General features: G+C 46.0%; 1 protein-coding gene across 3 annotated transcripts in view; it reads left to right on the forward strand.

Moving 5' to 3' along the window:
- Positions 1-8,459: 8,459 nt before the first annotated feature.
- Positions 8,460-12,149, forward strand: part of LOC308318398 (ataxin-1-like) — a 28,574-nt gene continuing 24,884 nt past the window's right edge. For all 3 annotated transcript variants that reach the window (XM_080767934.1, XM_080767935.1, XM_080767936.1), the window contains exon 1: positions 8,460-8,917. The gene's annotated coding sequence lies outside the window, so the exon portion shown is untranslated. The remainder of the gene's footprint in view (positions 8,918-12,149) is intronic.

Genomic DNA, 12,149 nt, shown 5'->3' on the forward strand with positions numbered 1-12,149 from the left:
CGGCGGGAGCCACCCCATCTTACTTAATGGAGTGACTAGTGGAGGAGGCTGGGAAGCTGCCTTGTTACCATGGCAGCAGGCGCTTTCACATTCTCCCTGCATACTGTGGGAGTGTGTGTGCAAGTCCCCCCCCCCCCCCCTCCCACCACCACCACCACCACCACAACCCCTTGTCTTTCTCTCTAGCTCACATGCACTCTCACATGCTCTCTCTCTCTCTCTCTCTTTACCCCTTATTTTTCCACATTCTCTCTCGCCACCCCTCTCCTTATTTAAACGCTGTTGTGTGCCGAAAATAGCAAACCATATACGTCACCTACGAGCGCAAAGATTCGTTGTGCACTTGTAGGTCTGGCATTTTCGACGCGCAGAATGCACCTATACTGTACGCGACTACGCGGCGCAAGAAAGTATTTACTATTTACTCATCTCACTCACTCTCTCTCACTTGGCGTCGCTGTGTGTGTATCCTGCTAACCCGTGACCCCCTTAGAGTCTGGTCTTCTCTCTGAATGGGAGACCTTGGTGGTGGTCGTGTGGGCTGTGTCGTGTAATCTTCCTACGAAATCCTACCTACTTTCACTGATCTGAAAAGCAGCAGTCCTCTTTTCAGTAGCCCTGTCACCCGCACGCCTCTCGCACTCCTCCTTATTACTAATGCAGAGTATTTCCCGCTGGCTTTGCTCGCACAACTCTACTCTTTTATCTGTTTCATGTTTCTCCAGGCTGCACGGTGCAGGTGTGTAGGCTACCATTAGAATAAGTGACTTAAATTAAAGTGACAAAAATAATAATGTATTTTGAACACGTTTTTTCCTCAGTTGAAAATGCAGCGTTTTTGTCATAGGCTATGACATCATCGGCACGCATAACTTAAAACGTATAATGTTATGTTCATATGTAGACCAATTAACTGTAAGTCTCGTGACAAGCCGAAACCTGTCCTGTACAAAAAAAAGTGTGCTCTAATGTTAACCCATTTAAAATAAGAGATAATGAACGTGAATTTCAATTTACAAACCCTATACTTTATGGAGCATATAGGGGTGTGTACGTGTGTACGTGCGTGTGCGTGCGTCACACACTGTTTACATCATGCACGCTGCCTCTGCCTTGTGTATTTCTGCATCTATGCTACATGTCTGGGCATGTCTGCTGTGTTACTAACAAGTGGCCTGCTATAGTCTTGACAGAATACATGTGCAGCAACCGAGAGAGACAGACATGATGCTTGGATTCCTATTCACCAGACACCAGCTAATTTCAAGGTATCCCAGCTATGTTAATGATTTTTCCACACCACACCCTTTGTAATGTTTGCTGCTGCTGGAACTCCTGTCTTACAACCCGTTTCAAGGTTCCATGTGCGTCATAATGTTTGTGTGGGTCTGGTGGTGTGAGTAGAGCGGGCTGAGCGGCTATAGCTGTTTTGTTTACATTTAAGTGGCTGAGAGGGTTCAGGGGTTGTAGCTATAGAATTCTTGCCGGGGAATTGAAAATTAAATTGAAACTTGTTTGTGTTTGACAGCATGGCAAAGGTCATGTTACATAACCTGCAGCAGGCTGAGCCCTCCTGGGCTTTCACCATGTTCTGAGCTGAAGACACAGAGAGAGAGAGAGAGAGAGAGCGAGGGAGAGAGAGCTAGCTTACTGGATCTGCATGGAGACAACTGTATCTATATGTCTTTAAATAGAAAACCATACCCAGCTCTTCTACTCTACTATTACTACTATAGTGCTACTGCTACTAATATCACTACTAATTGGCTGCTTCTACCAGTATTACTATTACTACTAAGTACTACCAAATTACCAATACACATACACTACCACCACCACTACTACTACTACCACCACCCCCACCACCACTAGCTACTACAACTATACTAGTACTATAGGCTCTATGCAGAACAGCTATAGGCTACTGGAAAGAAATTCACACGTTTTACTAATTATACAAATTATTAAGGCTCTGGTCAAGCAGAGTCAGGGTGCTGATATTGTGCATGTTGTGCTCACTGAGTTTAGTTTTAGTTTAGTTTATTTGCACATTAAAAAACAAAGGAAATTTCAAATGGGATGAAATACATTTGTATGAAAAGGTTGGGGTTAGGGTTAGACACTATTAAAGCCAGTGGTCTCAAAGTGTGGCAGGTATACGCTCTAGCCCTGGTACAGTGTGTCAGTGCAAGACTTGCTGACGCACTGGACCAGGGCTAGCATACCCCCATGGTTCTGGTCCCTTAGGTGGGCTTGTTTAACACACTGAGTGTGCATTTGGTTCCATTTGTACTCCCCGAGTTATGGGGGTCCTTGAAATTAAACTTTGACAACCAGTGTGCTTGTTACGGACCATGGTCCTTCTGAGTATTTGTTATTGATGTTGTTATGGTTACCGTAATTGTTATGATGATAATTGTTTAAGCTGTGAATAATATTTATAGTATGGAAATGTTGGTCTTCTGTGGATGGCTTGTATTATAATTTGTTTACCGTATTTCTGTTTCATGTAAGGTATTGAATTGGCTGGCAGTGAATGATTGAATGCAGACTTGGCTGTGAGATTGACACTAAATGAAACCTTAATCTAACTACTAATTCTAGAGATTGCGTCTTTAGAATGCGTCCTCTTCAGACGCATTCTACACTGTGATCGGCTGAGCATCGCATAACGGCTGTGCCACATCGCCAATATAGGTGGCAGAGAGAGCGAGAGGGGTGCGGAGAGAGATACTACAGGGTACAGTACAGTACAGTACAGTTCAGAGTACTGTGAGGCATACAGCCGCCTCACGTTCCTACGCGTGTGTTAGTTTGTCTGTTCTTAAATCCGGCACGGGTATGGAGTCTGGACTAGTTATTATAATTGCTAAGACCTGTGAAGGAAGTATTAAAGGAAGAGGCCCAGTTTCCTTCCAACATGGCTGCTGTGCACAGAGCCTACTGAATGCTTCATGATGTTTGCAATGCAACCATCATGTGAGGAGCAGATCGCTCGTCCTTTGGCAGGTGCTGGGTTAACCACTTCATCGCTATATACATTTCGGCCATTTGAAAATAGCCGATCTACAAGCTCACATAATGTGATTATGTGATGCATTGTGTTTGTGAGCTTGTACTTTTCAAAAGATCCAATCTGAGATTATTTGCAGGCTCATATCTGCCGATACCGATTCGGTACACATTGGAAAATCTGGCATAGGAAGTGGGAGTCAACTTGTATTTCGCTAACCAATAACAGTGCAGAGGCGCGTCGCCCCAAATTTGGTGACGTCAGTGTTTTCCGCTGTTTTCGAATTTTATTCTATACTACTACTATTACTACTACTACTGCTACACTATACCACTGCTAAAACTATTATAGTGTTAGTGCCATTGATGCTGTTAGTGTTAGTTGTTTGTGGTATTCACTGACTGGACACATGTAAGCCCTAGCCCTACATATATGGCATTACTCTTTCCACTGGCTGGAAAGAAAGTCCAAACTCAGTTGTTAGTGAGCAGAGGCCCTATAAAGCTTGTTAGATCATGAGCAGAGGCCTAGTATAAAGCTTGTTAGATCATGAGCAGAGGCCCTATATTAAAGCTTGTTAGATCATGAGCAGAGGCCTAGTATAAAGCTTGTTAGATCATGAGCAGAGGCCCTATATTAAAGCTTGTTAGATCATGAGCAGAGGCCTAGTATAAAGCTTGTTAGATTATGAGCAGAGGCCTAGTATAAAGCTTGTTAGATCATGAGCAGAGGCCTAGTATAAAGCTTGTTAGATCATGAGCAGAGGCCTAGTATAAAGCTTGTTAGATCATGAGCAGAGGCCTAGTATAAAGCTTGTTAGATCATGAGCAGAGAGGCCCTATAAAGCTTGTTAGATCATGAGCAGAGGCCCTATATTAAAGCTTGTTAGATCATGAGCAGAGGCCTAGTATAAAGCTTGTTAGATCATGAGCAGAGGCCCTATATTAAAGCTTGTTAGATCATGAGCAGAGGCCTAGTATAAAGCTTGTTAGATCATGAGCAGAGGCCCTATAAAGCTTGTTAGATCATGAGCAGAGGCCCTATAAAGCTTGTTAGATCATGGCACACAAAGGGATCTTAATGTCTGCTCCATCACACAGTGCCACGGCGGTGTCCCACCAAGAAGAAATAGCACACCTACAAGCTGTAGAGAGGGAAAAAAATATGTCTTCTGCAAATAACCACCATCATCATCATATTAAACATTTCCTAGCCTTAATAATCCCCACATGAGGTCTGATAATGATACATTTAAAAATATATATATTACTGAAACTGAAAGGTTCACATTGACAGGACCGCAACAAAGCATCACATTAGAAAACTGCAAGAAGCTAGGACAGTAAGGAACAATTGTGTAATTCAATCCCATGGGCTTGTAGGTCGGCTATTTTTGAGGAGCGACACGGCCGTACAACAAAGTATGACTCAGGCTTTATTGTGGCCATGCAAGTTTTCCTCTGAACACTCCCTCTCATTGTGTGTGTGTGTGTGTGTGTGTGTGTGTGTGTGTGTGTGTGTGTGTGTGTGTGTGTGTGTGTGTGTGTGTGTGTGTGTGTGTGTGTGTGTGTGTGTGTGTGTGTGTGTGTGTGTGTGTGTGTGTGTGTGTGTGTGTGTGTGTGTGTGTGTGTGTGTGTGTGTGTGCAGCTCTCGTGGAATGTACGGATCGTAGTGTACGGTTGTATCCGTGCTCAGAATAAAGAAACACGCCTGCAACTAGGTCAGCTTCAACCCCCAAACCCCCCCCCCCCCCCCCCCCATCTGCTTTCAGGATCTGTAATGATCCCCCTTCTTTCAGGTTGTTCTGTAATGATCTCTCCTAATACAAACTTCAAGCACAACTGGCAGCAGCTGCAAACTTGAACAGAGTGAGTGCACTTTGCACATGTTCATTTGTCTGTCTGTCTGTCTGTCTGTCTGTCTGTCTGTCTGTCTGTCTGTCTGTCTGTCTGTCTGTCTGTCTGTCTGTCTGTCTGTCTGTCTGGTCATGGTCTTTCCATTATCTTGATGGGGATCATGTAGTTTCAAAGGTGTTCATTGCCTTTGCAGCTCCATATAAGACTGAGTCACAGTAGTGGAGCGGCACGCATGCACGGCATGCACGCCGCTAATGGTTTTCTCAGGTTCTCATAGCTGGGGGAATACCATCTAACGGAGGTGATTTTCTGTCCATCCCTCATCCCTCTCTCTCTCCATACGTGTGTGTGTGTGTGTGTGTGTGTGTGTGTGTGTGTGCCATGACAGTGCATGCTTGCATGCATGTGGTGAGTAGGTCATGCGTGTACTCTGCCCTACATCTCTCTCCCTCCCCATAATTCCCCGTAGATGTATAAGACAGTTAATGCTGAATGTGCATATAGTGGGAGGTCTGTGCGTGCGTGCGTGTGTGCGTGCGCTGTCTGCGCACCTACAGTGGGAGGTGTGTGTGAGCCTGTATTTGCACAGGTTTGAGGTAAACATGACCTCTTTTTATCTTTACAGTACAATGTGTACTCGTTGGAGGGCATTGTGTGTGGATTGTACCCTTAAATTGTTTGTGTATAATACGACCAATTCTGTGTGTGTGTGTGTGTGTGTGTGTGTGTGTGTGTGTGTGTGTGTGTGTGTGTGTGTGTGTGTGTGTGTGTGTGTGTGTGTGTGTGTGTGTGTGTGTGTGTGTGTGTGTGTGTGTGTGTGTGTGTGTGTGTGTGTGTGTGTGTGTGTGTGTGTGTGTGTGTGTGTGTGTGTGTGTGTGTGTGTGTGTGTGTGTGTGTGTGTGCGCGCGCGCGCGTATACTGCAGTACCATTCCCATGGCTGTTTGTGTTTCAAATTGTATGTTCATTGTGTGAAGCATTATTACAGATTCCTTTTCACAAAGTCAACAAAAGTCCACACATGCTTCTTTTGTCAAGGAAAGGTTTATACACAAACAAAATAGACGTCAAATCACACACAAATACATAAAACACCTATAGAATTAAAATAATCACAGAGCTTATAAGCTTTAGATGGGATATTTTCATCGTTGTGCGACATGGCGTTGCGACCATCAGGCACTAGTCTTCTTCCAGTGTCAGGATCAGTATCAGAAACACAGTCTTCTTCCAGTGTCAGGATCAGTATCAGAAACACAGTCTTCTTCCAGTGTCAGGATCAGTATCAGAAACACAGTCTTCTTCCAGTGTCAGGATCAGAAACACTTGATCTTCATCACATTTGACTCTGAGCAGGTCGCTCCCGAATGGTTGAATGCAGAGATTGAAAATGTACGTATATATAAAGAAAAGTACAAAAGTATTGGCATCAAAATGTACTTAAAGTACCAAAAGTAAGTACTCATTATGCAGGATGTACCGTTTTCACACGTTTTCACACGTTTTCAAAGAAAATCTTTTGAAAATAGCAGATCTACAAGCTGCTATTTTCAATTGGCTGAGATGGATATAGGACTGAAGTGGTTACTGTATGTTTTGTAAAATAATAAAAAGTAACTAAAGTTTTCAAATAATTGTAGTGGGGAAAAAAGTACAATATGATATAGTAGACGTAAAAGTCTTGAACATTGGAAATGCTCCAGTAAAGTAAAAAAAGAACACCTGTGTGAACTGAGCGGTGCAGTACAGACAGTCATTGGAGTGGTTAGGCACCGCTCAAAAATACCTCAAAACTGTACTTAAGTACAGTACTAAATGTACGTCGTTACTTTCCACCACTGTTTGAATGTAATGTACCATGTAAATGTGGTTCATTCACGGAATAATTGCCGTGACACATGATTCAGTGATAATAACTGATATCCCGACACTAAAACGGTTGACACAGGAGGCCCGACAGTGTCTCTGGACGGAGCCATGCGTCCAGCAGAATCAGACGGTTCTGACCCTGACTGCTCCATCCCGGCTCATCCTGCCATGCATGTTGTTGAAGGGTCCTTGAACAAGACGCTGAGCCCCCTAAGACTGCTCCCGTCAAGCAGGTCGGTGCCCTCCCTGCATGGTTCACTTCACTGTGGTGTATATGGCTGATTGTACATATACTGTACACATATACTGCAAAGTCTAAAGGTTCTTAGCTTACTTATGATCCGTATGAGTATGAGTTGGTTGTGATACTGTTCTATGAGTAGGATGCAGACGAGGTGATAATCAGTCTCTGTGGAAAGCATCAGACGTACAGTACAGTACAGTACAGTACAGTACAGTACAGTACAGTACAGTACAGTACATGCGCTCTCTCCCGGAACAGTTTGCAACCTGTTTTCAGTTCTGCCTCTACGGAAGCGTCGCTGTTTTACTATTCTGTCAGCTTATGTGCTGCACAGTCGTACAAAATATACAACAAATGTTGTCCAGTAATAAGTATAGCCTACTATACAATATTTTCTGCCATGTTCACTGTCACACTATGAATGAGGCCTCTATGCCCGGCATTGCCCGCCTTGGTTGAGGAGTTGGCGCGCTGGCCGGTTATCTGCCGCCAGACAACCATGAAGTGTTTAGCCTTATTTAATAATTAGTTGTGTGCTTCGTCGCACCCAAACAAAATTGTTGATATAGCCAATCTACAAGCTCACACCATGTCGCAGAGCAACGTGCCGTGAGCTTGTAGATTGGCCATTTTTGTTGCGTGACAACAACCAGCGAGTTTTGATTTGTGTTTGTGATTCAGTCTGTTGGCGTTGAGTTTGTCCTGCGGCTGGTGAGGCGGGGTGTTTATCAGGCCTGCACATGGTGATGGATCCCTGGGGTCAGGACAGGAAAGACCGCGGGGAGAGCGCATGCAGGAAGCAACAGAGGTAGAGGTAGGACTCCTGCGAGAAGTGATTCACTGGCTGTACGTGTATGTCCTGCTGCTGCTGTAAATCACTTTGAACTAAAGTTTCATGCATGAAGACGACGCGTGCACGAGGGTACAGTATATTCTTCTTTAGTGCAACCGGACCAGCTTCCAGGGCGGAATACACAGAGGGAATGTACTGTATGTCCACTGTACATGGTTGGTTAACTGCGTATGAAAATTAGCAGAGACATAGTAGAGTCGATTTGAGTGTTAAAATGTTGCACACGATTTAATCCTCTGTGAGTGTGCGTGTGCCTCAATGTATCCACGATCACATCTATTCACATTTATGTCTGTCCGTTCAGAGCTCTCTCTCATTCTTTCCCTCACCCTCCCTCATCGCTCCATCACTCCATCGTCCCCTGCCCGGCACCCTCCCCTCCCCTCCCCACCGTGTGAGCGTAGTCTGGGCGTGCAGCCAAGTGTGTGTGTTTTTTTGAATGGATACCTGATGCGGCTGATGAGACTGGCTTGGGGGGAGGAGCTGTGTGCCAGTGGAGTACTGAGAGAGAGAGAGAGAGAGAGAGAGAGGGAGAGGGAGTAACCTAGAGAAAGGGGAGGGAGGAAGAGAGAGGCAGGCAGGCAGAGTGAGCTCTCTGGCAGTCTGTGGCCTTGCATAACACGTTGGAGCAGCAGCGTTGCACGGTGCAAAGACTTCATGAGAGCAGCAGACACACACACACACACACACACACACACACACACACACACACACACACACACACAGAGAGGGGGGCTTCCTCCAGCGTCTGCTCGTTGTCGGAGGAGGGGGAAGCAGGCAGCACTGTGAAGGCTAAGCAGGGTTGCTTGTGTTGTTGCTTATAGCCCGGACGGAGACCAACAGAATAAGGACCAGAGCAGAGGAACCACGGCACAAAGGAGGGGATTCAGCAGGAGAGAGCGACCCCACGGAAACAAGTCCCCCTGACACACACACACACACTCACACACACACACACACACACACACACACACACACACTCTCTCATTCACACTCACACGCACGCACACGCACACACACACGTAGGCAGCAGACAGGAGGAAGCCGTGGACATGCTTCGCAAACGGCGCCCGTGGAAAGACTGGTGAGCTATTCTTAGCCCCTTTGGCCGGGACTAGAGAGGGTGTCTGTTTTCCTCCTGATTGGTGTGATAGTAGTTGTTGGAGTATTTTGTGCTCTGCCTGCTCCACTCATGCGATCATCTCATTTCTAAAGCACCCCCCCCCCTCCCCCCTGCCTATACCAATCTACCCATCTGCCCGAGCGTGACAGTGAGTGTGATTAACAGCAGGAATCCTGTTTGATTTGTGCGGAAGGTTTGCTTGTTGAAAAGGGAACAGACAGGTAATGGCTGCTCTCTCTCTGTGCGTGTGTGTCTGTGCGTGTGTGTCTGTGTGTGTGTGTGTGTGTGTGTGTGTGTGTGCGCGTGCGCACGCACATTTCTCTCTGTGCTTGTAATGTTGTGTGTGAGCGATGTTATGTTGGGCCAGTGATGCAGAACTCTGGAGTCATTGTGAAGACAAACAGCCTCAGCTCTCTCTCTCTCTCTCTCTCTCTCTCTCTCTCTCTCTCATATATTCCATGTCTCTCTCTCACTCTCTCTCTCTCATTCTATATGTCTCTCTGTCTCTCTCTGTCTCTCTCTCTCTCTCTCTATGCCTGTTCTTGTCTGCTTTACTGCCGCACGGATGGACCGCCCCTTAAAGGGACAGGCAGGAAAAGCGACTAATTTGGACTTGAGAAGAGACTATACTGTAGTACTATAGTATACTGTAGTACTATAGTATACTGTGATACTACAGTACTATAGTATACTGTAGTACTATACTGTAGTACTATACTGTAGTACTACAGTATACTATAGTACTATAGTATACTGTAGTACTATAGTATACTATAGTCTACACAGAATCTGTCTTGTACGGAGGATGAATGATTGTATTGGAATGGGGGTGAAGTTCGGTCTGTGGTGCGAGCGCACACACACACACACACACACACACAGACGCACACACACACACACACACACACACACACACACACGCACACACGTATATCAACACCCTCTGCCTCCCCCTCCCACCCTGTATCATGTATGTATAACGTAGCCCAGAGTAGCCTCGTCTGATAGTGTTTTTGTTTGTGCTATATATAGCCTTGCGCCTCCACCTCATACTTAACTGGCGTGCCTTATGGAGGGGTATAGACAGACAGTGTTTCTCATTCAGCGAAGGTTGTGCAGGCTGTACGTGTTTTATCCACGTTGCATCATTTTGCCTTTCACAAGAACAGGAGGAGAATCCTTTTGCACAGACAGAAGCGTAATTGAATCCCGGGCGTATAGAGCGTATGGCTAGGCAGTGAGACGGCGCTTTAAGTTGGAACCATAGGAGTCTCTCCTTTACGCCATGGGTCTATCCCAGCATGCAGTCTGTCCTGGAGACGTGTTGGAACCGTAGGAGTCTCCCCTACGTACCGCACGCATAGAGTTATAAAGGATAGAGGGCGGACCAGGAGTGACAGCCCCGCCCCCTGCTATTCATTTCAATGGACAAATGGACATTTGGTGTCCAAAATGCGGAATTGCTAACAAGCGCTCAATGTTAAACCCCAGCTGCACGGTGTTTACTTGTGCTAAATACACGCTGCAGTCCCAGATTTGACCAGTAGGGCTGAGTGCTTCAACATTGGCCAACCGTTCTGGGGGCTTGACCGCGCTCCATGGGTCTATCCCACCATGCAGTCTGTTGTGGAGACGTGTTGGAACCATAGGAGTCTGTCTCTCCTGGCACATGCCATGGGTCTATCCCACCATGCAGTCTGTTGTGGAGACGTGTTGGAACCATAGGAGTCTGTCTCTCCTAGCATACGCCATGGATCTATCCCACTGGTTCCCAAAGTGGGGTCTGGGGACCCCTAGGGGTCCTTGAGGGAGTTCCAGGGGGTCCCCAGCTAAATGATAGTTAGGAACCAAATGGACCCTTATGGGTCTGTAACTCAGAGAGTGTACAAATGGACCCTAATGGGTCCATTTGGTTCCATTTGTACACTCTCTGAGTTACATTAACTTTTATAAGTCATATCAGAGATAGAAATGCCATTTAATGAAAAAATAAAAAATCTTCTCTTATGGGGGTCCTTGGTGTATATTTTCAAATGGGGGGGTCCACGGGCTAAAGGCCTGCCCCAAAGTTATTAGTGCAGAGTTCTCAACAGGCCCGGAAATGAAGGCCCGGCCCTACCTATGGGCGCTCATCAAACCCTGTACAGAGAATGTCCCCGCTACCGCACCCTTAGATCTCCATAATTATACTGTATGGAGCTGACCTGTTCTGACATTCCATACAGTATGTTGATCTGACCCCATGAAACCCTCTACACTCAAGACACATGCAGGGCCAGCGTGAGAGACCTAGAGCAGTGATTCTCAACCTGTGGTACGTATACGTACACCACTGGTGGTACTTGAACCCCCCCTCTGGTACGCAGAGGAGTCGCCCCAAAAAACGACAACAGTGGAATGAAATATTTATTTTACTACAGGTAGTTCTTCTGACCAAGCAATTGGTGTGCTGAAATGAGCATGGCATGCAGCACACCGTTAATGGACATTTTGAGAACTGATTAACTGATTAGAAACGGCAGCCTTATTGGCTTAGGAATGGAACAAAAGCAGTCAAAGAATAAATTACATTTCCCCCCTGCATGTGTGCAAACTGTGCATAGCTGAATAGGATGGGGCAGGTCTATGCTCCCGTATTTTAAAATCAGTTATTATGGTGGTACTTGGAGAGAGCCAAATATTGTCTGAGGTGGTACTTGGTATAAAAAGGTTGAGAACCACTGAGCTATAGAGGAACCAATGGCAGGAAGGAGACACCTCTTACTTGGAGTCTACAGCATAGAACACGCACGCACATACATACAAACACACGCCCTATTCCTGGGTTTTCTGAGTGGGCGTTATTTATAAAGGAGCCGCGCTCAAGTCGGCGTTGAGTTGAGTGTGAGCAGAGTGCTGGTTAAAATGCTCCAAGTGGCTCCTGCTGTACTCTCTTGCTGTACTCTTCCGCTGCCTGTCATCCCTCGTACTTGTCTTTGGTTTTGAAGGAGAGAGATATAGGCTTCATTCCACTCGTGTTTGAATGTATTTTTGAGGCAGACAGTGGGGGGAATGACAGGGGGGAGACCGTGTCAGGGAGTCACAGGAGGAGGAAAGCCTCTGACAGCATTTAGTCTGAGGTCGGCAGGGCAAGTGCGGGTGCATATCGTTGGTCCGACGTACTAACAGTCCGACACGCAATAGTCCGACAGTG

This window comes from Protomyctophum bolini (genome assembly GCF_963924005.1).
Source record: "Protomyctophum bolini genome assembly, chromosome: 7".
Taxonomy (NCBI): domain Eukaryota; kingdom Metazoa; phylum Chordata; class Actinopteri; order Myctophiformes; family Myctophidae; genus Protomyctophum; species Protomyctophum bolini.